Source organism: Labeo rohita, chromosome 1 (genome assembly GCF_022985175.1).
Source record: "Labeo rohita strain BAU-BD-2019 chromosome 1, IGBB_LRoh.1.0, whole genome shotgun sequence".
NCBI lineage: Eukaryota > Metazoa > Chordata > Actinopteri > Cypriniformes > Cyprinidae > Labeo > Labeo rohita.
The window spans coordinates 37,130,197-37,153,794 of NC_066869.1; the positions used below are offsets into that span (position 1 = coordinate 37,130,197).

At 36.0% G+C, this 23,598-nt stretch overlaps 1 protein-coding gene across 1 annotated transcript in view; it reads left to right on the forward strand.

The window, feature by feature from the left end:
* klhl5 (kelch-like family member 5) overlaps window positions 1-23,598 on the forward strand; it is an 80,151-nt gene continuing 56,553 nt past the window's right edge. Inside the window, exon 1 of the mRNA XM_051109026.1 lies at window positions 1-130. The gene's annotated coding sequence lies outside the window, so the exon portion shown is untranslated. The remainder of the gene's footprint in view (window positions 131-23,598) is intronic.

Here is a 23,598-nt window from a genome sequence, read left to right on the forward strand (position 1 = left end):
CTCCACGCCTTTTCATCCAAAAGTGAATCGCGCGATTATAATCAGAGTTTAAAGAGCCGGTCTCTGTTCAACTGCTAAAAGTGCAATTTACATCCGAAATAAGCGATAAGAGCAGCTATTAACCCGGCAGGTAAGAGATCTCATTTCATGCGCTGTGATGTGGGGTTATTTTGGGTGACAGCCGAAGCCCATTAGAAATACGTGCAGCTACAAGTTCGCAGACAGTTATGCGGTTAAAGCGAAATGAATCAGCCCATAAACGCTTTTAAAACGCGGACTCATTCAGCAGGAAAGCACGGGGTTCTGACTGGCCTGCGAGTGCCGATAGTTTAGATAGAAAGAATGGATACATTAATGAACTAAAAGTTGTTTCATATGCACGATGAATTATTTCCTGCTTGGTCCAGCTATTCTAGCCAAGGACGTACAGAGAGTTGGGTTTTGCTGACACACTTAACAGGAAACGAAACTGTTTTGAAAAGTGTGTTGAGAAATACGTAATTATTTATTTATTGTAAACTTTAGTCTCGCGTACATGTGTTTACAATGGCAAGCAAAATTGATCACAATAGAGCTTGGAGCACAAGTACATGCATTTACGTCAGTATTGAAACGTCAACAGCATATACACTGTGTGCATAATTATTAGGCATGTTGATAATCAGGTCATATTTTTTTTACCAAGCACATTTTACCAATTCCAAACCACAATAATCTTAATAACTACTATTAATTTTGTATTTAATCATTTGTAAGTGATATATAACTGTCCGTGAAGGCTGCAAGTGAAAAACTCCTTATATTCAGGTGTGCATAATTATTAGGCATGTTTTCTTTTACAGATAAAATGAGCCAAAAAATTTAACCCAGACTGAAAAGTCCAAATTATTAAATGTCCATGAGAAGAATGCAATACTAATGCATTACAAGAATTTGCAAAGTTAAGGCTTGACCATTGGACAGCGAAATGCTTGTAGAGTCTGCATGGTCAGAAGAAACAGGTGGAGAAGAAAAGATGCATGTTAACTGCAAAAGAATTAGGAATTAATAGTTTTGGGAGTTCATGTTTAGCCTCCTATCCTGAAAAGTCTGACTTGCAGAGGTGGACTAAAATGAACTCCCAAAACGTACTGCCAGATTTTGGAAGATAAATTCTTGAATCAGAGGTACAAGAGGATGTGATGCTTGTCCTTCAAGAGTCACTCTCAACTTATCTGTCTATAAAGCCTATAAAAAAAAAAAACTGTCTTCATGTATTTCACAACACGTCAGCTTGTTATTCTTAAGTCAGGGGTATTTTTTAGGATTTTTTACCAAGCAAAGTCTCTGAGAACCTCACACATTGTACTTCTGAAGACTCCAGATAGGTTGCAGTTCTGGAAAATGGTGGCGCTGGAGACTAAACGGTTCCTGATGGTGTCACACCTAATTCTTCACCTTAATTCCTAATTCTTCTGCAGTTAACATGCATCTTTTCATCTCCACCTGTTTTTTCTGACCATGCAGACTCAACAAGCATTTCGCTGTCCAATGGTCAAGCCTTAACTTTGCAAATTCTTGTAATGCATTAGTATTGCATTCTTCTCATGGGCATTTAATAATTTGGACTTTTCAGTCTGGGTTAAATCTCTTTTTTGGCTCATTTTGTCTGTAAAAGAAAACATGGCTAATAATTATGCACACCTGAATATAAGGAGTTTTTCACTTCCAGCCTTCACGGACAGTTATATATCACTTACAAATGATTAAATACAAAATTAATTGTAGTTATTAAGATTGTTGTGGTTTGGAATTGGTAAAATGTGCTTGGTAAAAAAATATGACCAGATTATCAACATGCCTAATAATTATGCACACAGTGTATTTGAGCTATTTTCGAATTCCATAGAAATGTTTCTTTAAAAGGGGGAAAATAGTTTAATCTGTTTTCGTATAATCTAAATCTGTGGATTCACCAAGGCATGAGGCAAATCTCCTGTTTTCTGTTTGTTAAGCTGTGGATTTCTTGGGAAACATTTTTCTAGTTAGATGTTATAAATAGAGACGTTTAAGGGTAAAAAAGTCTAGGTTATTTGACACTAAGATGTCATATATACATCTCTGTGGACAGATGTTGGACGGATTTCAGGTGGATTGATATAAGCAGAAGATGAGGAAAAGAAAATAAACGCTTCCGTACCAGATACACCCACAGGAGCCCAGGTTTCCAGAGCCCTGTGTTTGTATTTTTAATTAGCGTCTGACTATAACCCAGCACTAAAGATAGAACAGAGAGAGCAGAGAAACAAGCAGAATGGAGATGTGCAGCATGTCCTTGCATTTGTTTGTTTTTTGTCCTTTATTCTGTGCCCCTTGTTTAAGCAGCAATGTTTCTCCTCTTGCATTGGTACCCAGGCTATGCACTAGGAAAACAAACAAAATTGTGTAAGTGTTTTTACACATTAGTGGTTTAGCTAAGTCACCATGAAATCAAATTGACATTTTTAATGGAATAGCGCAGTGCTTGTTATAAATGATTCATAAATTTTATGTGCCATCTAATGATTAATCAAAACATCGCTGCAACCCAATTTGCATACCATCAATCCTAAATAGTTTTCGAAATTAGAATTGGTGTGTCTCAAATCATAGTGTGCTGAAATGGAGGGCCGGTGTCTTGCAGAGTTTAGCTCCAACGTGCCTCAACACACCTGCCTAGACGTTTCTAGCATGCCTAGTAAGAGCTTGATTAGCTGGTTCAGGTGTGTCTAATTGGGGTTGGAGCTAAACTCTGCAGGACACCGGCCCTCCAGGACTGAGTTTGGGCACCCCTGGTTTACTATTCCCAGTGAGAATTTCAAGTGCAGATCCGACATACTCTGATGGTGAATAGTACCCACAACCGACTGTGTGTTGGATGAGGATTCGGTTAGAACTGCAAACACAAATCAAAAGAAAAATGAAAAAAATTTTAAATTACAAACATGGTTTATATGAGAGACCGATGGTAAAATAGAGTTTTAGATAAAGGGGTTTGAGTGATAAATAACCAGAGTATCTAACCTGATAAAAAATATTTATTTAATGTTATCTGTGTTTCATCTGCAACAACACTGTAAATGAATGTGGTCATTTTTAACACATGAGAAGAGTTCTTGGCATGAAAGATACACAACTGGCATATCAACATGCTACTGAATTTCTCTCCAGTACTGTAGGAAATTAAATTAAATGAAATATGGAGGATGTTAACTGTGACGAGATTATTGACTGGGCAGTTTAAATGATGATGGGATGCATGCCTACTAGGCAACAGAGTGGTCTGTTAAGGAGGCCTATATAGCGAAGTATTACTGTAAGTACTGTATGTCCCAAACCTGCAGCCATTAACTTCCCCTCCCCTTCACACTGACATCTCCTCTTTGATGGCAGGACAATTCAGCTCTTCCAGCAACTTGTCACTCATTTGAGATCACAGCAGTTAGCATGAATAAATGATCCAGTCCACTCCTGATGGATAAAATTACGTCCAACCACAGACTTTATGATGTCGCGATTGCGTTCCTGTGTAAGGGAGGGGTTGTGGGCGTTGCATGGTGGGTAAACATGCTACTTAAATATAGGACATTTATGGGACAGTTATTATTAGATTTTGTTTCTAATTTCTAATTTACTAAATTTAATTAGTTTGTTATTTAAACTTGAGTGTGGCAAACCATTTTTGAGTTCCCCATTTAAGTAGATAGGACTTGATATTGGGTGCTCAAAATAGTGGCAAACATGGGCAGAGTATGGAAGCCTTTTCCCACCGAAAAAATTGGAACTGCGAGATTTAAACTCGTGATTCTGAGAAATAATGTTGCAATTCTGAGAAATAAAGATCTAAACTCAAAATTCTGAAAAATAAAGTGAGAATTGCATAATATAAACTTGAAATTGTGAGAAAAATCCCCCAGCGTTGCAAGATTTAAACTTGGAATTCAGAGAAATAATGTTGGAATTTCTGAGAAATAAAGATCTAAACTTGCAATTCTGAAAAATAAAGTGAGAATTGCATAATATAAACTTGAAATTGTGAGAAAGTAACTCAGAATTGTGAGATTTAAACTCGGAATTCTGAGAAATAATGTTGCAATTCTGAGAAATAAAGTCAGAATTGCGATATATAAACTTTAGTGTTTATAGAGTTTATACCTCACAATTCTGACTTTATAACACAAAATTGCAAGTTATTAAGTGAGAATTGTGAGATATAAACTCACAATTCTGAGTTGAGAGTTTATATCTTACAATTTTGAGAAAAAATCAGAATTACTTGATATTAATTCAAACTGTGAGAAAAAATCTTTATTGCGAGTTTATATCCCGCAATTCTGACTTTAAAACTCATAATTGCAAGTTTATATCACACAATTCTCAGAGGAAAAAGTCATTTTTAAAAAGTGTGATTTTGTATCAATTCTGAAAAAAAAAAGAAAAGAATTGGGAGATAAAAAGTACCTTTTTTGTGTTTTTTATTCAGTGGCAAAATGGGCTTCCACTACACTTGAATAGACTTTCATTAAACAAACTTTTCATTGAAAGGTTATTGCAACTTCTGTTTCATGCTGGCATTAAATTCTGTGACTTTTTTTTTTTTTGAACCAAAAAGATTAATTCAGATTTGTTCAGTGATTTATAGAATTTCCAATTAGTCGCAATTGTCTTTTTATTTTGTGTACTCTGGGGTGTAAATGATTATTTCTGCTATTTTTCCTATTGGCCTTCTCTGCAGGAAACTTTGACACCCTAGTTTGGTGGCGAGTCAGTGAATTATTCATGTAACTGATTCTTTAAAATAACACTTTCATGCATTGAATGTTGATCTCTTGTTCAGCTGGTCAACATACCATTGTTCATGGACAAGATTTGTTTATTTTTGTTTACAAAAGAGATATTTTATTCAGCCGATGGCAGGCTTTCTTCCACACTTCTGATCAATTTTGTAAAATTCAGTGCTCTATAAAATGGTCTGATTCCAACCTTGTTGCAAAGGTTTGGAAAGGGGCCTTTTTCTGTTCCAGCATGACAGTACCCCTGTGCACAAGGCGAGGTACTGAATCTGGAGTAGAACCTTGACTAGTCCACACAAAGCCCAGACCTGGACCTCACTGAACACCTTTAGGATGATTTAAAATGCAGACTGCAAGCCAAGGCTCATCAGCCAACATCAGTACTTGTCTTTACTGTGTGTGAATTGGAACAAATCCCCACGGCCATGTTCCAACATAGTGCAAGCCTTTCCAGAGAAGTGGAAGCTTTCACAGTTAAGGAAAGAAGAACTTCTTATTAATGCCAGTGGTTTTGAAATTAAATGTCAAGCATATGGGCAAAGTGTTCGGCTGCCCGCAAACTTATAGCCATATGTTAATAGTAATCTAATCAATGTGTTTTCAAACTGTTCTCCTATAATCCTCAGAGCTCCTCGGGATTTGTTGATTTCTCACTGTGTCTGTCTGTGAAAAGAGACATTAATAAGTCATAGCAGATGAATTATGGATTGAAGTGAATTCAGCCTTGGAAGTACTATATAAAGGATGGACTGCTGGATTATTACATCATTGCAAAATGTGTTTGTAGAACACGTGCACTGAAAACACATGTGCATGAAAAGGATTTGAAGTCTATACAGCATAATATATAATGATAATAATATGATAATGTATTTCTTAACCTCTTAGATATGGCTTCCGAAGCAATATTTACGGCATCCATGCTGCATAGTGTTGTGAAAACTGGAAAAGATATTTTCCCAAAAATCTAAAAGTCCAAAAAAGCTGTAATGTGTCAGAATTATCGCATCATAACTTAAACTAGCAGCCCCTGCTCTACTAGTTTCCTGCTGATCCAGTACGGCTGCTGCTAACACTGGACAGATGTGCAGCCATTATGGCACATGTTTTCCTCCATGACAGCTCATGACTAATCTGTCCCAGTGGGCTCTGCTCTGCACTGTGTTACATACAAAACGCTACCTAATATATGCGTTATTGTTCGGCACAAATTGCCAGTTTCAGTGCTTCCTGTTCAGACATACTGTAGCATTCATAGTTGTTTCATATTTTGTTTAGCTAAAGCATTGTTCTCCAAAGTTTAGCTTCCATCTAAGAAGTTGAAAGCAGTTTGTATGCAGTTTTAGCCTCGTGCGCACATCATTTGCCTGAGTGGTTTTATTCAGTAGGTCACTGCTGCAGTAGATGTACTTCGTCCTCTGGAGTCAGATTCATTCTCTCTCTCTCTCTTTCTCTCTGATCAATTCAGCAGGCTTTAAGGTGACCTTTGTGGAGGAATGTTGGTGTGTTTGGCCCTCTGCATTTGTTCAGTCATCAAAAAGGTGGTTCAATACAGCAGACAGTTGCTCAGTAGACCAGCTTTGCATCGCACAGACTGTATTTCACAGGGTAATCGGAGACTCTGTGGCTTTTTTTAATAATATCTTTATGGATTTCTTCCTTGTCAGGTTTGGATCTAAAAATTCAGCCTTGATTATTGTTGCACAAAAGAAGGAATTGGTTTTCTCAGAACTTTGGCCTTGTGGTTAGTACATATTATCAGACAATAGAGGTTTGAATCTGTTAGTAATATAAGTTCCCTGTCCTTTCTCCACACATCATTTACAAAAACGGCATTTAAAAAGTGTTGACTTGATGGTTAGTGCATGTGCCCTACTACATCTCTGAGCTTTGGTTCATGTGTTCAAATTTGTCTGGCGTATGAGACTTTACAGTTATTTATTTATTTAAGATTTGTTTTTGGCATTTTCACCTTTTTTTGATAGGACAGATCAGAGCTGACAGGAAACAAAGTGGGAGAGAGATACTGGGCGGAATCGGGAAAGGTCCTTGAGTTGGGATTTGAACTCGGGACGCCCATAGCACAATGGTACTGCCCACAAGGCTATCATTATACATATTGGAAATTAAACTGCAAACATGATATGAAAGGTTTTTGGTTTTGGGAGTCCCCAGCAAAAGGCTGACATGCTTACAAGGTCAAAACACACTTTCATCGTCTTATAATATGCATTTATTTTTACCTTATTTGCTCAACGACTCCCAAACGATTCACTCAGTGATGCATTTTTCCAAACCCCTCCTTTGCTTGAAGCTAATCTGCGGTGATTGGTCCAATGACCCAGTCTGTTGTGATTGGTCTACTGCGTGCAGCGCATGTCGGAAACAGAACCCCCATCACCATTACATTAAACACCCAAACAGCCATGGTATATGCGTTAGCCCAACATAGAAATGTATTGATAAATCATTGCAGTTTGTATACCAACGTATTGCTCTATTCTTTATCATAACTCCAAGTAATAACAACAACAAACATTTCTAGATCATCATTTCTAGACAATTACGAGCGAACAGATATCGCTGTTAGCAGGTTAGCCAGAAACCTACAAGCTGCATGGAGCAAACACAACACACACAACTAAATATGTATTTTGCATACTACGGAGTACATAAGAGCAACAATTTTTAAAGGATTACTCCACTTTCAGAATAAAAAATTTACTGATAATTTACTCACCCCTTGTCATCCATGATTTTCATGTCTTTCTTTCTTCAGTCGTAAAGAAATTATGTTTTTTTGGGGAAAACATATTAGGATTTCTCCTTATATAGTGGACTTATATGGTGCCCGTGAGTTTGAACTTCCAAAATGCAGTTTAAATGCAGCTTTGAAGGACTCTAAACGATCCCAGCTGAGCAAGAAGGGTCTTATCTAGCAAAGCGATCAGTTATTTTACAAAAAAATATATATATATAGAGTTTATATACTTTTTAACCTCAAATGCTCATCTTGTCTAGCTTTGCGTGTACTCTGTGTATTTCAGTTCAAGACAGATAGGGTAGGTCAAAAAACTCATCTCATGTTCTTCTCCAACTTCAAAATCAATCTACATCACTGTTTTAACTTTTTTGTAAAGGCATTTGATCTTCTTTGCTTGTTCACTTTGTAAACACTGGGTCTGTACTTTTGCAGCGATGTAGGATGATTTTGAAGTTGGAGGAGAAAATGAGTTGGGAGTTTTTCGACATACCCTAACTGTCTTGAACCGGAATACACAGAATTCACGCAGAGCTAGACAAGATAAGCATTTGAGGTTAAAAAATATATATATTGTCAATTTTTTTAGAAAACAACCGATCATTTCGCTAGATAGGACCCTTCTTTCTTGGCTGGGATCTTTAAGAGCTCTTCAAAGTTGCATTTAAACTGCATTTTGGAAGTTCAGACTCACAGGCACCATAGAAGTCCATTGTATTAAGAGAAATCCTGAAATGTTTTCCTCAAAAAACATTATTTCTTTACATGAACATCTTGGCAAGGGGGTGAGTAAATTATCTGTAGATTTTTGCTCTGGAAGTGATCTTCTTTAATATAATACATTAAAATAATACAATACGACACACCAATTTGCAATATCAAGCAGCAAAACAAGCTAATTTTTACAACTAAAAATAGCTGGACGCAGATGAAACCAGAACCCAGATTTGCACCCACTCTTACTGGAAGAAAAATAAATCAAAAACAAATTTTTGGCCAAATTGTGCAGGCTTACAAATAAAGTATATGTTTTTATGGTAATTGTGATGTAGATCTGTCCTCATGGAGTGCGATCAAGGATGAATGACCACAACCATGATCACTAGCCTCAGTCTTCTGAAGTTTGACCAGATGCCTCATTTACAAACCACATCATAGGTCAGATTTTATCCTTTGTCTAAAGTGAGAAACAAATCGGCATTTATAACTTCAGAAACTCATGCATACTACAGCTGAAGAGCATATGTGCAAGTTGTTTAGAAATTAATTTGTATTAATGATTTCCCGAAAATAATTATACAGTATACGCCCACCAGACACATGGTTTCTGAGAGCATGCTTGAATTCCCTTGCCTGTTGATGAGTGCTGTACTTTTTCTGAAACATAAAGAGAAATTTGTGGGTGTTTTGTTGCTCTAATTATACATTTCTCAACATCATACATCCCCCACTTCTCTTGTGTCATTTCCTGTCCTCTCTCCACGTGTTAACATAGAAGTGGGCAAAGTGTTAATATAAAAGTGGGCAAAAACCAATCTGGTGGTTCTGAGTGTGTCACACGTAAAAATGTGTTATTAACCACCCAGCCAAATTTGAATGATAAAAAAAGTAAAAAAAAAAAAAAGTTCAAATCAAAATCTTCAAAAAATAAGCAGTATTCTCTGCTCGTAAACAATGGGGGCGTGTCCACTGTTGGCACTGAAACCACGCCGAAGGAAAGCCGCCGCCTCTTTTAACTGTCAAATAGAAATACATTTAAATAAGGAGGCTGAGCTGTTTTGTAAATTATTGCAGCCAGGTAATAAACATTTACGTGACGAATGCATAGCTAGTTAGCAAACTGTAGGCTGTAGTAACTAATGGTAATGGAAACATTGATGCTAATACACTCTAGTGTTAGGGGAGGGGCCATACTTAGTGGCTTCAGTGTGTCATCGAGACATGATTTTAGGCCCTCCCAAAAAAAAAATCCTGTTTTAACGGTCTATCTCCACAATTCAGTAAAACATAGTCTTTTTACTTATTTTAAACAGTAAATTTCTAACATTTATAATGTTTAGAAACAATTCTCTGAATTGCCTTTGCATGGACTTAAAGCTGTGGTGCTTGTGTTTGAATCCTATTCTCCACTGTCATATAATTAAATGTGGCAAAAAGACCACAAATAAAATGAAAACATATGTTGCATCAAAATGACTTTACATGGATGTCAGTGTTTTTATCCATAAATGACATTTTCCAGCACCACATCCAACAAATGGCATGTTTATATAGCTGCTGGTCTCATTTTAAATCCTGATTTGCTTACATGTACGTAAGTAAAGTCTCGGAGAGTTGAGTATATGCAGTATTGCAAATCATTATATTGTGGTTTTTGTGTTAATTTGTTAATCGGTGCTTCTCAGTGGATTGTGGACTGAAATGCAGACAAGGGACAGATGATAAAAGATGGCAGGGAGCTGTCTAAACACACCAGTCCCTGTCAGCGCAGATGGAGGCTGAATGGCAGACTGAAAGAGGAAAGGGATTTTCTTGGCATTAAAATCTTTCTTTTCTTGGCAAGAGCTCTCTCTTTGCTGGTTGTGAAGGTCCAGGGGCGGAAAATTGGCTTCTCAGACTCACAGATGGTCTAAGCCTCAGTCTACACATCCACACACACACACAAATTTTGAGTTTCTGGTACACCGTTGAAGTTCTCCCCTCCTTTCTCATTTGCCAGTAAATGTTTGTCAGCTAATCTTGTCATCGAATGGGTATTACACAAGTGTGTCTGTCAAAATTATGCTTGTACTCTCATGTAAGTCGACCTCACACCACAAAATTTTGACCTCTTGAGTATGTGTGTTTGAGAAAGTGTCGACGCTGTCACTGCATTTTGCGTGTGAACATATGGAGGGAGCAGAGCATGAATATGCACACACGTGCACACGGTGAGCGCGTGAAAGCCTTGTCTCAGATTTTAGATGACATTATGTTGCCAGGCAGCTTTTCTCTGCACACCAGTACTATCTTTATTAATATATTTTTCTCAGCCAAGAGACATGTGAGGTCCCGGCTGACACTATTATCAGAGGACTAAAATACTTGAAGTACTTGAATACTTTTACAAATCTAAGAAAAAAATGACGTGGTACAAAGTAAATGTTTTTATAGTAATTGTAATGTAAATCTGTCCTTAACTTATTAAAACAGTTCTTTATGTCTACTGAGGTGAGTCATTTGGATAAGTCAGGGATGAATGACCACAACTGTGGTCATTGATTTTTATGAAAAAGCATCTGTTCAGTCACCACACATATAGTGATGAAGACAAACTTGACTTGAGTGTGAACACGGTTGGTGATCAGTCTCTATTTTCAAGTGTCAGCTATAAAATCAGCTTATGCTGAATTTAACGTTTAGCAATTTCAGGTTTCATGATATTGGTCTCTGTTTAACATCTGCTGTGTTCTAGATTCTTACGTTTATGCATCTAATTCGTTTAATGAAAAATCTGTTCTGTCTTTTGATTTATTAGTCTATATCTGCCCCTGCTGAAAAAAAAAAAAAAACAAGCTAAAACCAGCCTAAGCTGGTTGGTTGGTTTTAGCTGGTCATCCAGCCTGGTCATAGCTGGTCAGTAAGCTGATTTTAGAAAGGTTTTGACCACTTCTTTAGCTGGTCAGGCTGGGAGTCCAGCTGGAACCACTTTCTAAAACCAGCCTAGCCAAGCTGGGAGACAAGCTAAAAACAACTACTTCCATCTTAAACCAGCTACGGCCAGCCAACCAACTTAGGTCAGATACTTTGTACTGATAATTTGATGACAAACGATCTTTCTGTTCTGGGTGTTAGAAAAGTATGTTCTGTATAGTATGAATGTGTGTAGTATGAATGCAGTTCAGATGTACATGTTATCATTAGTTATTTCCATCACCCTGTTTTTATAAAAAGCGCCAAAATTTTTGACGCTCGCTTGAGGTGGTAAAATGCAATGGGCTAATGCAAATAATGAGTTATGGAAACACATTTACTGAATAAATTCCTCCATTCCTCCAAAAGTCATGTGACTTTGTACTATGAGATGGCATAACCTGAGTGGACCGATCTTGTTGCACAGCATCTGAAAAGTTATTATGGTCATTCTTAAATCCCTGAGCAGGGATCAGTCGTCACTGACTTACAAGACTGCGTTTCAAAACAGCAGGCATCCACCTCTGAAAGCAATGACCGCATTTATTAAGGCACAAGTAATTTTTTATTATAAATGAAAATTATTATATTCAGTGGCTTCTCCTGTTTTTCTTAGTGATGCATGGTGGACGTTTATCAGAGATTGACGATATTGTTCTTTTTGACTTACTGGATAGAAACAATGCTTCATTCACAAATGTTTTATGCGATATTACAGTTTGGCGCATAAGTTAAATTCACAAATTTAGATAGAAACCCAGCTATTGTAATATGACTCATGGTGTCAGTTGCATCACTTCACTGCCTTTCACAACTATACTCTCCTGTGGCTTTAAGCTGCATTTCCATTACCCTTCAGACTGCGCAAATTAAAATGGTGAATTGAAAATAAGCCCAATTGAAACACGTCAGTTTCACAAAAAAATTTTTAGGCTTGAATGAGGTGGTTTTTCAGGCAATTTGAAACAGGGATATTTTGCAAAACTGCAATGAAAACAGTTTTTTCGCATCATAATATAATGCTTGTGTTTATACCAGCTGCACTGCAGCACATTAAAGAAGAAGCTCTCTGTGCTGCTTAGCTTAAGATGCAGTCTACGTCTATTTCTGATGGCTAGTGTGCTGACTGCGATATATGTAAACCTACCAACATTGGACGTCATGACATAGCGAGAGAAAAGAATTAAGTTTTAGTCGGGTAACATTGGTTAATGCAAAAGCCCTCATTTCGTGTTTTTTTTAATCAACATTTATAAAATATTGCAAAAATTTTGCGCAAATCTGTAATGGAAAATAAATTACTATTAATGGCAAGAACATCATTTAATACACATTCCATGGTAACATTATGGATTTCTAGACATATCATGTCCACATATTATGATGTTACTATGGTAACTTGTCTGCATTAGCCAATATCGTGGTACATGGAATAGGGTAATGCAGACAAGTTACCATAGTAACATCATGATATGTGGACATGATATGTCTAGGAAGCCATAATTCATATGTACTTTGAGTTAACATGGTACATGTGTAAGAAAATCAAAAGATGCGTCCCAAATCACACTTATGCACTGTTCTATTAACATTAACGGTTTGTAGTATATATATAGTGCGAGTGGTGTGTTCACACTGAAAGTTCCAAAAGTGGCAAGTGTCCTTGGAAAACTTCGTGAAGTAGTAGGCCATTTGGGTACTTTTTGTGTAAGCCTACTGTTTTGTGAATCCAGACACTACACATTTCACATACAATTTTTCGCAGATATAAGAAAAGTAAGCATATTCAGATGCAGGGTATTTGATTTAAGCATTTAAATACTTGAAAATTATATTTGGTGGATTTACGCTTTTGTTCTCTTTGACTCGTTGGATGGAAACAGTGTTAATTTTTTTTAAGCAATATTCCAATTTTGTGCCTAATTTCAATTCACAATTTCAAGTTGCGCAAATGAAAATAGTGAATTGAAAATACGCCCAGTTGAAACATGTCAATTTGGCAAAAACTCCCATATATAAATTTCAGGCAATTCAAAAAAGCAGTATTTCACAAAACTGCAATGGAATTTTTCTTTTTTTTTGCATTTACAGCTCACTTGGCGTACATAAAAGTACATTATCATTCTTTAATGTACTGTAACCTCCAGGAAACACCTCATACATGGCCACTCTCAAGTATAAGAGGCTTTCCTTGCCATTAATGCTTAAGTAACCCCTTATCCAACTCGGCCACTGGAGCTGATCGCGGCCACTGTACTCAATGCTTGTGTTTATACCACGCGGCACGTTACAGAAGAAGCTTTCGTGCTGCTTTGCCGAAGAGTTAAAGAGCTGGTATAAGCCATGACTTATTGCGAGAGGAAGAAATTACATTTTTGTTGCATAACATCATTTCATTTTGTAGGGTGTTTCAAAAGCTAAGAAAACTTAGCATTTATATACTTAAGTTTGTGTTTGTCAGCCTGTGCTGTATTTTCTTTTTACCTTTTGTAGTTTTGTTGATAGATTTAATACTTTTATTCAGCAAGGGTGCATATAATTGATCACAATTGACATTTATGATGTTACAAAAGAATTCTAATTCAAATAAATGCAGTTCTTTGTATTCATTAAAGAATAAAAAAATATATAATGTTATGTTCAGTAATAATTGAGCACTGATAATAATTAAGCACCAAATCAGCATATTAGTATTTTTGAACGACTGTGTAACACTGAAGACTGGAGTAATTTATACTACGTCTTAAAAATATATATATATTCACATAGAAAACTTATTTAAATTGTAATAATATTTCACAGTATTACTGTCTTGTAGCAGTATGTACAGCATGTGAAAGCACTGGCTGTAATACTTAAATACAGTACAAAATAATGAAATGAAATCATCTGCAGCTGTTCAGATAGAGAAAGAAAATGCAAATGATAGAGATGAATAGAACAAGTTGGAGACACTGAGCAATAGAAGTGAAAGGGGCCGGGAAATTGGACTGCAGAGTCAGCGCTTACCTGACTGTCTCTCCTCTTCTGTCTCTTTTCTCTCTCACACATCATTCATGCTCAACATTATAGTGACGCATCAGTTTGTATGCAGGTCAGACCCCAGGTGTAAATGTTCTCATTCTAGCTCTTGTGTATGTGCACGTGTGTTTCCCTCATGGCCGATAGAGAGGGGAAACCTGAATGATCTGTTTATTTACAGCATGAGGCTGCAGTACTATTTATGATCTTTAAACGATAAGCCTTCGGGAGACTCGTAAAAGAGAAGTGTGCGTGTGAGTGGGGCTCGACTCTAGTAAGGCGAGACTGGGGACAGGAATATTTATTTATTTGTTTATGTTTAGAGGGAGAAGGGCATTGTAGGAATTCAGTAATTCAGGGTGTGCTGTGCTTTATGATCTTTTGAAGATGCTCCAGGTCTTTAGGGTCTAGAGGTTTCTAGCTTGTGTATTAATTTTATTTTAAGACCTTTCTGTTTATCCCTTCTTTGATGGAAAGCAAACAGTGATCTCCTGATCTCCAGCACTAACCTCCAGGGTCTTTAGCACCGCTGCTGTGTGCACGGTTTATCAATACCATACAATTTTAGCTATGAAATATTATGAGTCTCATCAAGGACGAATCTGTCTCCTAGGAAACATGTGCCTTGCAAATACATAAACACACACTCTTCCTTGTACGTGCAAACACACTGTTCACACTTTACAAAAACATACTGTGGCAGTATTAGATTGTTATATTATTTAACATATGCCTACTGCATTATTTTATTCAATATACCAGGGTGTTTTAAAAATAAATTACTATTAATGGCAAGAACATCATTTAATACACATTCCATGGTAACATTATGGATTTCTAGACATATCATGTCCACATATTATGATGTTACTATGGTAACTTGTCTGCATTACCCAATACCGTGGTACATGGAATAGGGTAATGCAGACAAGTTACCATAGTAACATCATGATATGTGGACATGATATGTCTAGGAAGCCATGATTCATATGTACTTTGAGGTAGAATATTATATGAATACCAAAAATAGCATTGAGTTAACATGGTACGTTTGTAAGAAAATCAAAAGATGCATCCCAAATCACACTTATGCACTCTTCTATTAACATTAACGGTTTGTAGTATATATAGTGCGAGTGGTGTGTTCACGCTCAAAGTTCCAAAAATTAAAAGTGCACTTTAAATACCCAAATGATGCACTTAACCGAAAAAATGAACATGCACTCAATTTTTAGATTTTAATTATAATGACACATTAAATTGCTTTTATTTTTGTTCACATTTTCATTTTAATCATGAAACTACAGAATGACAGAGCAGTGTTTAAAAACTAAAAAAATTCTTAAAAACCAATCAATCTTTTGGACTTGCGCTGAATGACACAACCGTCTTACCTTAGATTACCAATCCCTGATCTACCTACATGAGTCTGTGTTCGCGCGAATCATTCGTGATCCAGCCTCACCTACAAAAGAAATGGTTGTTTTATGACTCATTGCAAATCGCCTTTCCTAATAATGTGCTAGTTAGCAAGTTTCACAGTTAAATGCGGCTAAAGTGAACAGTACAACTGGTCACCCCACAGAAGAGAGGGGCAGAGCTAAAAAGGGCATTGTTTTACACTACCATTGAGAAATTTAAACCAAAGTATTTTTGTCGAAGACCCTAAAGAATCATTTCAGCTTGTGGAAAATGGCCATCCGATGACCCCTTTAAAATATTATTGTGGTACACTACCATATATAGAGTTTGGATGCATTAAATTGATCAAAAGGGACAGTAAAGACATTTATAGTGTTACAAAAGCTGTTGTTCCTCTGAACTGTATATTCATTAGTGTTGATACTAGCAATAATTTTGGTAATCGAGTAATCCATCGATTATTCTGACTATTAATCGAGTAATCAGATAATTATGCTAATTTTTTTTGAGGTAATAAAAATAGACCTAAGCTAAAATAGCTTTCAAAATAACTTAAAATACATATATAATAGCAATGAGGCAATAATAATTGGTTAAAATAAAGTATCAAAAGCAAGTAATCACATGGTTTTATGTATAATCAATAGAAATGCCTGCAGTTTTTACACATTACTACACAATCTAATCCTTGTTTAATACTGACCAAACAACATGTATTTCAAATGTCAAATTCTTTACGACAGAAATGCTACAGCCACATTGATTTCTTAATTTCTTCAGTTAGCAAGAAAGATAGTAATGCATTCTCCCGTGTTTGCATAGGTTTATAAATTATTTACCTTATAAATCTGATGAAATGGCAAACGTTGAATGTTATTGAATGTGAATGATATATGCAGAGATGGAGTCTGGAACGTCCCTAATGATAACAGTTTGTGTGGAGCGGCATTTGTATCATTTGAATTATAGCGTTTGTGAATTCACAATAGCATTATGTCTTATGATTTTTAAATGGGTGTAATATTTCATGCAGTAGGGCTGTCAAACGATTAATCGCGATTAATCGCATACGAAATAAAAGTTTGAGTTTGCCTAATAAATGTGTGTGTACTGTGTAATTATTATGTGTATATATAAATACACACAAATTAATGTATATATTTAGGAGAAATGTGTTATTTATGTACAAAATATTTTTATTTATATATAATATAAATTATAAACAAATTATAATAAATATATATGCCTGTAAATATTAACATTAACATTAACAGTAAATATATACATGAATGTGTTTGTATTTATATATACATAATAACTACACACAGTACACACACATATATTAGCCAAACTCAAAGTTTTATTTTGTATGCGATTAATCGCGATTAATCGTTTGACAGCCATATCATGCAGCCTCGAACGATTCTCGTACGTGGAATGTGCTACTTCCGGTGTTTTGCCAGTTATTCGACATGGGCAAATTGCAGTCAAGGTGCTCATTTTTTTTAATCGAGTACTCAAATTGAAAGGAATTAAGACAGCTATAATATTAATCAAAGAATCCTAGGAAAAAGTATGACATTTTAGAATTATTTCTGAAGGATCATGTGAAACTGAAGACTAATGGCTCATGAAAATACAGCTTTGCCATCACAGGAGTAAATTACACTTGAAATTACACAATTACAAACAACAACAACAACAAAAAATCTTAAAGGCCCTAAACTTTTGAATGGGAGTGTAAATTAGTGTCCAAAAATCTGTGGTCATGGTAACAAGAGAATTAACATATTCCATGTACCATTTTATTAACTCTTAGGTAGAATATCACGGTATTGTGATGGTACCGTTACATGACAAAAAACAAACAAAAACATGATATTATTGTGAGCATCTCCGAAAACAATATTATCACGATACCATAGAAATACTATTATAATGGTACATTTCCAGAACAACATGGTATTGACATGATATAACCATTCCATGTACCATGGTTGTAGAATACCATGAATATTATAGTTTTATCATGGTACATTGCCAAAAAAAAAAACAACAACAAAACAAGGCATTCCCAGGGCACATATCCAAGAAATCATGGTCATTTCATTGTACTTCATAATTACATTGTATTGCTAATTACATTATATTTCATTGTACTTGGTAATTTCACTGTCATTTGAATGTAAGGCTTAATGTTTGGACTGCCGTGCACATATCCACACATTCTTTAAATGTCCATCCTGGGCTTGAGTTACAATAGACATCCTGAGGATTTTCAGGCTCTTTAGTGTATAAAGCAAAAGAGGGATTGTTACTGGAGGTGGTCTGCCTGCCAGATGTGTTCAGTCTCTTAACCACAGGCCTGCAATGGTTTGTTTCAGGAGGAAATTCTTCTTTTTTAAATCCATTCCTCCGTCCATCTCCTCTGACATCTAAACCCTGCTGGCTCGCCCCGCATCACCTCTATCTGCATTCAATTCCCGCACTGCTTCCTGTTCAGCTTAAGGGAGACCAATATGAGAATCAGTAAAAGGAAGGCTGTGCAGAGGATGAAAATGTCATTGCTATGTGCAAAATGGACCTGGTGATATTTTGGCTGATGAGTTTGGAGCGAATGGATGGGGGGTGTGTGTGTGTGTGTACATCCAGATTTGTCCTATAATTTCATCCAGTGGCAGTAGAGGAAATATGAATGCACCAGAGCAGGAAGAATGCAATTTGGAACCGAACACACTCTGAATAGTAAGATGTTTGCGTGTGTATGTGGTCTTTTGAAAAGCAGAAATGCATATGTTATCGTCATGCTGCGTGTGTGCTGTTGCATGACTGTAGTTTCAAGGAAATGTGTGTCGTTTTTTTTACCCCTTAAGGAATGAAACATATTTCCTCCCATGACTGTTGCAGACATGAATCAAAGCAATGAGACATCTAACCTCTCAGCCCAGTTCAGCTTTGTGTTTGTGTGTGTGTTTCAGTGATAGATGCAGCCAAACTGAAGTTTGAAATCTGTATAATAGCATAACCTGATAAGAGAACTGACATTATGGTTTGAGTTTGTGTGTGTGATGAAAGACAGAAAATGAGGATTCTGCTTCCCAACCAGTCATGTTTGTAGTGTCACTGTTTAACCCTATATTGGACAAATTGTGTTTTTCTTACAAAGGATGGACATATGTTTCATTTTTCAAAACGTACTCTACCAGGCAAATGTTTTTGAACAGTAAGATTTTTAATGTTTTTTAAAGAATTTTCTTCTTCTCATCAAGCCTGTATTTATTTGATCCAAAATACAGCAAAAGCAGTAATATTACTATATTAATATTACTATTTAAAATAACTGCTTTCTATTTGAATATATTTTAAAAATGTAATTTATTCCTGTGATCAAAGCTAAATTTTCAGCATCATTTCTCCAGTCTTCAGTGTCACGTGATCCTTCACAAATCAGTCTAATATGCTGATTTGCTGTTCAAAAAAACATTTAATAGTATTATTATTATTATCCATATGTAAAACAACTGAGTACATTTTTTTTCAGGATTCTTTGAATAGAAGATCCAAAGATCAGCATTTATCTGAAATAAAAAAACTTTTGAAACATTATACACTATACGATTCAAAATCTTAGATTTAGTATATTTTTTTCGGGGAAAGAAATTATAGAAATTAATACTTTTATTTAGCAAGGATATTTTAAATTGATCAAAAGTGATGATAAAGACATTTATAATTTCACCAAAGATTTCTGTTTCAGATAAATGCTGTTCTCCTGGACTTTCTATTTATCAAGGAAACCTGAAAAAATTCTACTCAGGTGTTTGCAACATAATAATAATAAAAAAATTTTTTGAGCAGCAAATCAGAATATTAGAATGATTTCTGTAGGATCGTGAGACTGGAGTGACGATGGTAAAAAATCAGCTTTGAAATCACAGGAATAAATTACATATTAGAAAACAGTTATTTTAAAAAGTAAAAATATTTCAAAATTGTACTGTTTTTGCTGTACTTTGGATCAAATAAATGCAGGCTTGGTGAGCAGAAGAAACTTCTTTAAAAAACATTAAAAATCTTAACTGTTCAAAAACCTTTGACTGGTAATGTATGTCACAAAAGTACTTTATTTTGTTTTCGTTGCACACAAAAAGTATTCTTATAGCTTCATTAAAATTACGGTTGAACCACTGATGTCACGTACTGTTTTAATGATGTCCTTTCTACCTTTCTGGGCCTTGAACGTGGTAGTTGCATTGCTGTCTATGCAGGGTCAGAAGGCTCTTGGATTTCATCAAAAATATCTTAATTTGTGTTCTAAAGATTAACGAAGGCCATGGAACGACATGAGGGTGATAATGACAGAATTTTCATTTTTTAGAAAGTAAAAAAAAAGTGTCAAGAAATACAGGACCTTTTCTGTAAAGGAATAATTTACACCAAAATGAAAATTCTATCATTATTTGTAGTTTTCGCCATGTCCAAATCCATACGACTCACTTTCTTTTGTGGAGCACGAAAACAGATGTTCTGATCGGCTGGAGAAACAGCGTTTTGTTTCTTGCATATCTCACCTGTGGATGTTGCATGTGTGTAGGTTTGTTTGTACTACTACAGAAATCCTTCTTTTTACATCACAAGAAATGCTGAGTCATGCGATAGTTTAATTAGTCTGCTCAGCGTCTCCTCCATGTGCCAGTTTGTGTGATATATTTGCTGGAGAGTTTTGATTTACATGCAGGGAAGATGAAAGATGAAATTAAGGGGCAGGAAGAAGGAGAGGGAGAGAAAGAGAGAAGGACTGGATTAACCTTGAGAAAATAAGTAGGGGCCATAAAGAATAAATTGCTTAATCATCCTTCCCATCATTCAGTGATGTTTCTTGCAGTCGCGCTAGCCATAAAGCTTTGTGACAGCAGTGTGTCTGTACAAGTGTGAGTGTATTTATGATCACACGTATAGAGGTTAACACTCCTGTCAGACTTGATTTCTCCAGACCTGTATCAGTGTGAAATAAAGCTTTGACCATCACAGGGTCACCGCTGACTCTCTCTCAGAAGCTAGTATGACTACTGACCTGAGACCTGTGTTTTCACTCACTGCAGTCTCCGTTCCAGCTGATAGGAGTGCAGCATTGCTGTCAGGGAACAAAGCACTCTGGGACAGCATTAAATTCCTCCTTGTATTAATCTCCTCCTTCACACACAACCGCCACAAATACAATCCTTTAAAGTGACAGTTCACCCAAAAAATAAAATTCTGTCATAATTTTCGTACTCTCATGTTGGTGTAAATCCCTTTGACTGTCTTCTGTGGAAAGCAAAAGATGATATTTTGAAGAATACAAGCAGTGTCAATTCAAAAAAGCACAGTAAAAGTAGTTTGTATGACTGGTACTGGTCCTTTTGAAGCCTGTTTGTACTCTGAATAGGTGTGGCAGATTGCAGACTCAGAAGTAAACGCCCACTGGTGTGATTGGCTAATAGTTGTGTATGTTTGACAGCCTACATTCTTCGCAGATGAATGCTGCTGTGATTTAGGTAAAAAATGCATAAATACTCAGTACATATCACACTCAGTACTTTACACACTCAGTACGATCTGTAATAACAGACAAAGCAACAGTTACATTTGTGTGTTGCGACATTATTGTCGGATCCATTGTGTTAGAGCATTCCCTGTGGTCCGTGATCCTTGCCCTCTGAGTGCACAAATTTTCAATGGCCACATCTGTAGTAGTCACAGCAGCAAAGGACTAAGTTCTCACTGAGGCGGTCTGGAGCTCAATTAAAAATAAACTTTATCCACCCTTTCCTAGCATTGAGATTACAAGGAAGGCAATGCAATTTTTTTCTTTTTCTACAACTTGGCACTGAACAGCATCCCCATGTCTTCGGAGCGTTCTTTATTGTATAGTTTTTGCGTAGACCTGCATTCGTCTCTCGTTATTTATTTAGAGTACATACACAATTTGGTGGGTGGGGCTAAACAGACAGTGATGTAGAAGCAGGCATGGATTTTCTTCTGCAGAGGCCACAATGTGGCACATTTAACTGCTGTTTTGGCAGACTGGCTTTAATATAAGTTCTTTTTGGACTAACAAGAATGTTTTGAGTTCTGAAACATACGTAATGTTTTCATAGTACAATGACCTCTTATATGTTAAAAGATCAAGGGAATTTTGATTTCTCAGTTCAGACCTTTTTAACCTTCAAGCATCCTTCGGGACAAATTTGGGCAAAATCATTTTGTATAAAAAAAAAAAAAGCTCCCTTAATATGAGCGGTACGACATTTGGCTACTTTTTTTTTAAGTTTGCACCCTGAACACGTACCAAAAAACTCGACTCGATTAGCAAAGTTAAGTGGTTTAAAAAAACAAAACAAAAACTCCTTAGTTTGTCCTATGTGGACCAAAAATGGGCACCCATAGGAAATGAATGGGAAATACTAAAATTCATTTTTTGCATTTTTTTGGGTTAATTGTCCAATAAACCCAACACAATGCAGAGCATACATATGCATAAATGAAGGTGTGAGTCTATAGAACATTCATAGTGTGGCAAACACTCACTCACACATGCTCACACACACAAAAACACACACAAAAACGCGCAAATCCATATACAAAGCATTGAATGAGCCTATAACACAGCAAGTTTTTTATTTTTAATTTTTTGAATAAAAACAGTTGCTCACACATACAAAACTAAAGAATTGAATCAATGAGTCAGTGACAGAGCTTTTTTTATTTGGTGCACGCACTTCAAAGTCAGATCAATGTTTTAAATTCTACACTTTAAACTTGTGATAAAATCTAAAACTTGGTTAAGTTTGTTACAACAATGATTTATAGATTTCAGCCATTGAGTACTATAGCCATATAGTGGCTATTGATATTTTTGTATCATCATATGTAACCAAATGTCAGCAAATTCACCAGAATTTTAGGTTTTGGCTGTCTGAACTTACTGGAATGATTTTTTTTTTGTTTACTGATGTATAAGAAATAAAAAATCACAAAAAATGCATAAATTGATAGTTTTTATTTAATCACATTTGTGTTATTGTGATATGACATTTATTTAAAAAATAATAATAATTGGGATCACACCTGAGGCCTTTGTGCCCAAATTTGTCCACGAAGGACAAATTAAAGGCTGCTAAATGAAGGATGCTTGAGGGTTAAGTGGACTAAATGGTTGGAAAAATTCGGAATATGTCAGGGCATGAAATGAACGAATCATTTACAGTACGATTAATAACATTTAGAAAATGGATGAATTTTAATTTCATACTAACTTTAAGTGTTATGGCAGAATAGATCATCAGATTATCAGTGAATACATTTTGCTCAGTTCCTCACACAGAAGTTGCTAAAATAACGTCTATGGTGCTTTATGGTGCTCAGGCGTTTGCCTTAAGTGTATAGAAAACATCTAATGTATCCTAAAGAACAATTCCAAACACATTTATAACAACATGAGGATGAGTAAATAATGACAGATGATTATTTTTAATTTTTATTTTTAGAGGAACTATTCCTATACCCTGCACATTTTTCAAGCAAAGTACTCATTTCAAGCAAAAGCTATATTTGGGAAGCATTATGGGCATGATGCTCTAAAATCTGCCTCTTTTGCATTATGTGGTTTGTATTTGGTTGCCCTGATGAAAATGATTCAGCTCAGAACTAGTGATTTTCTGAAACATAATGATAAAATGAAGGAATCCTAGTCTCCACTCCACTGGTTTACTGATGTTGTGCTGCTTGTTGGTGGCACTCGGGGCACGTGGGTCTGGCTGTGTTTATTTTATGTGCCCTTAGAGCAAACATCTGTGAATAATGTTACAAAAGCAGGCACAAATTCCAGCTCTCTGTTGTGGTTTGCATGGCCTGAGTTGAGACCAAATG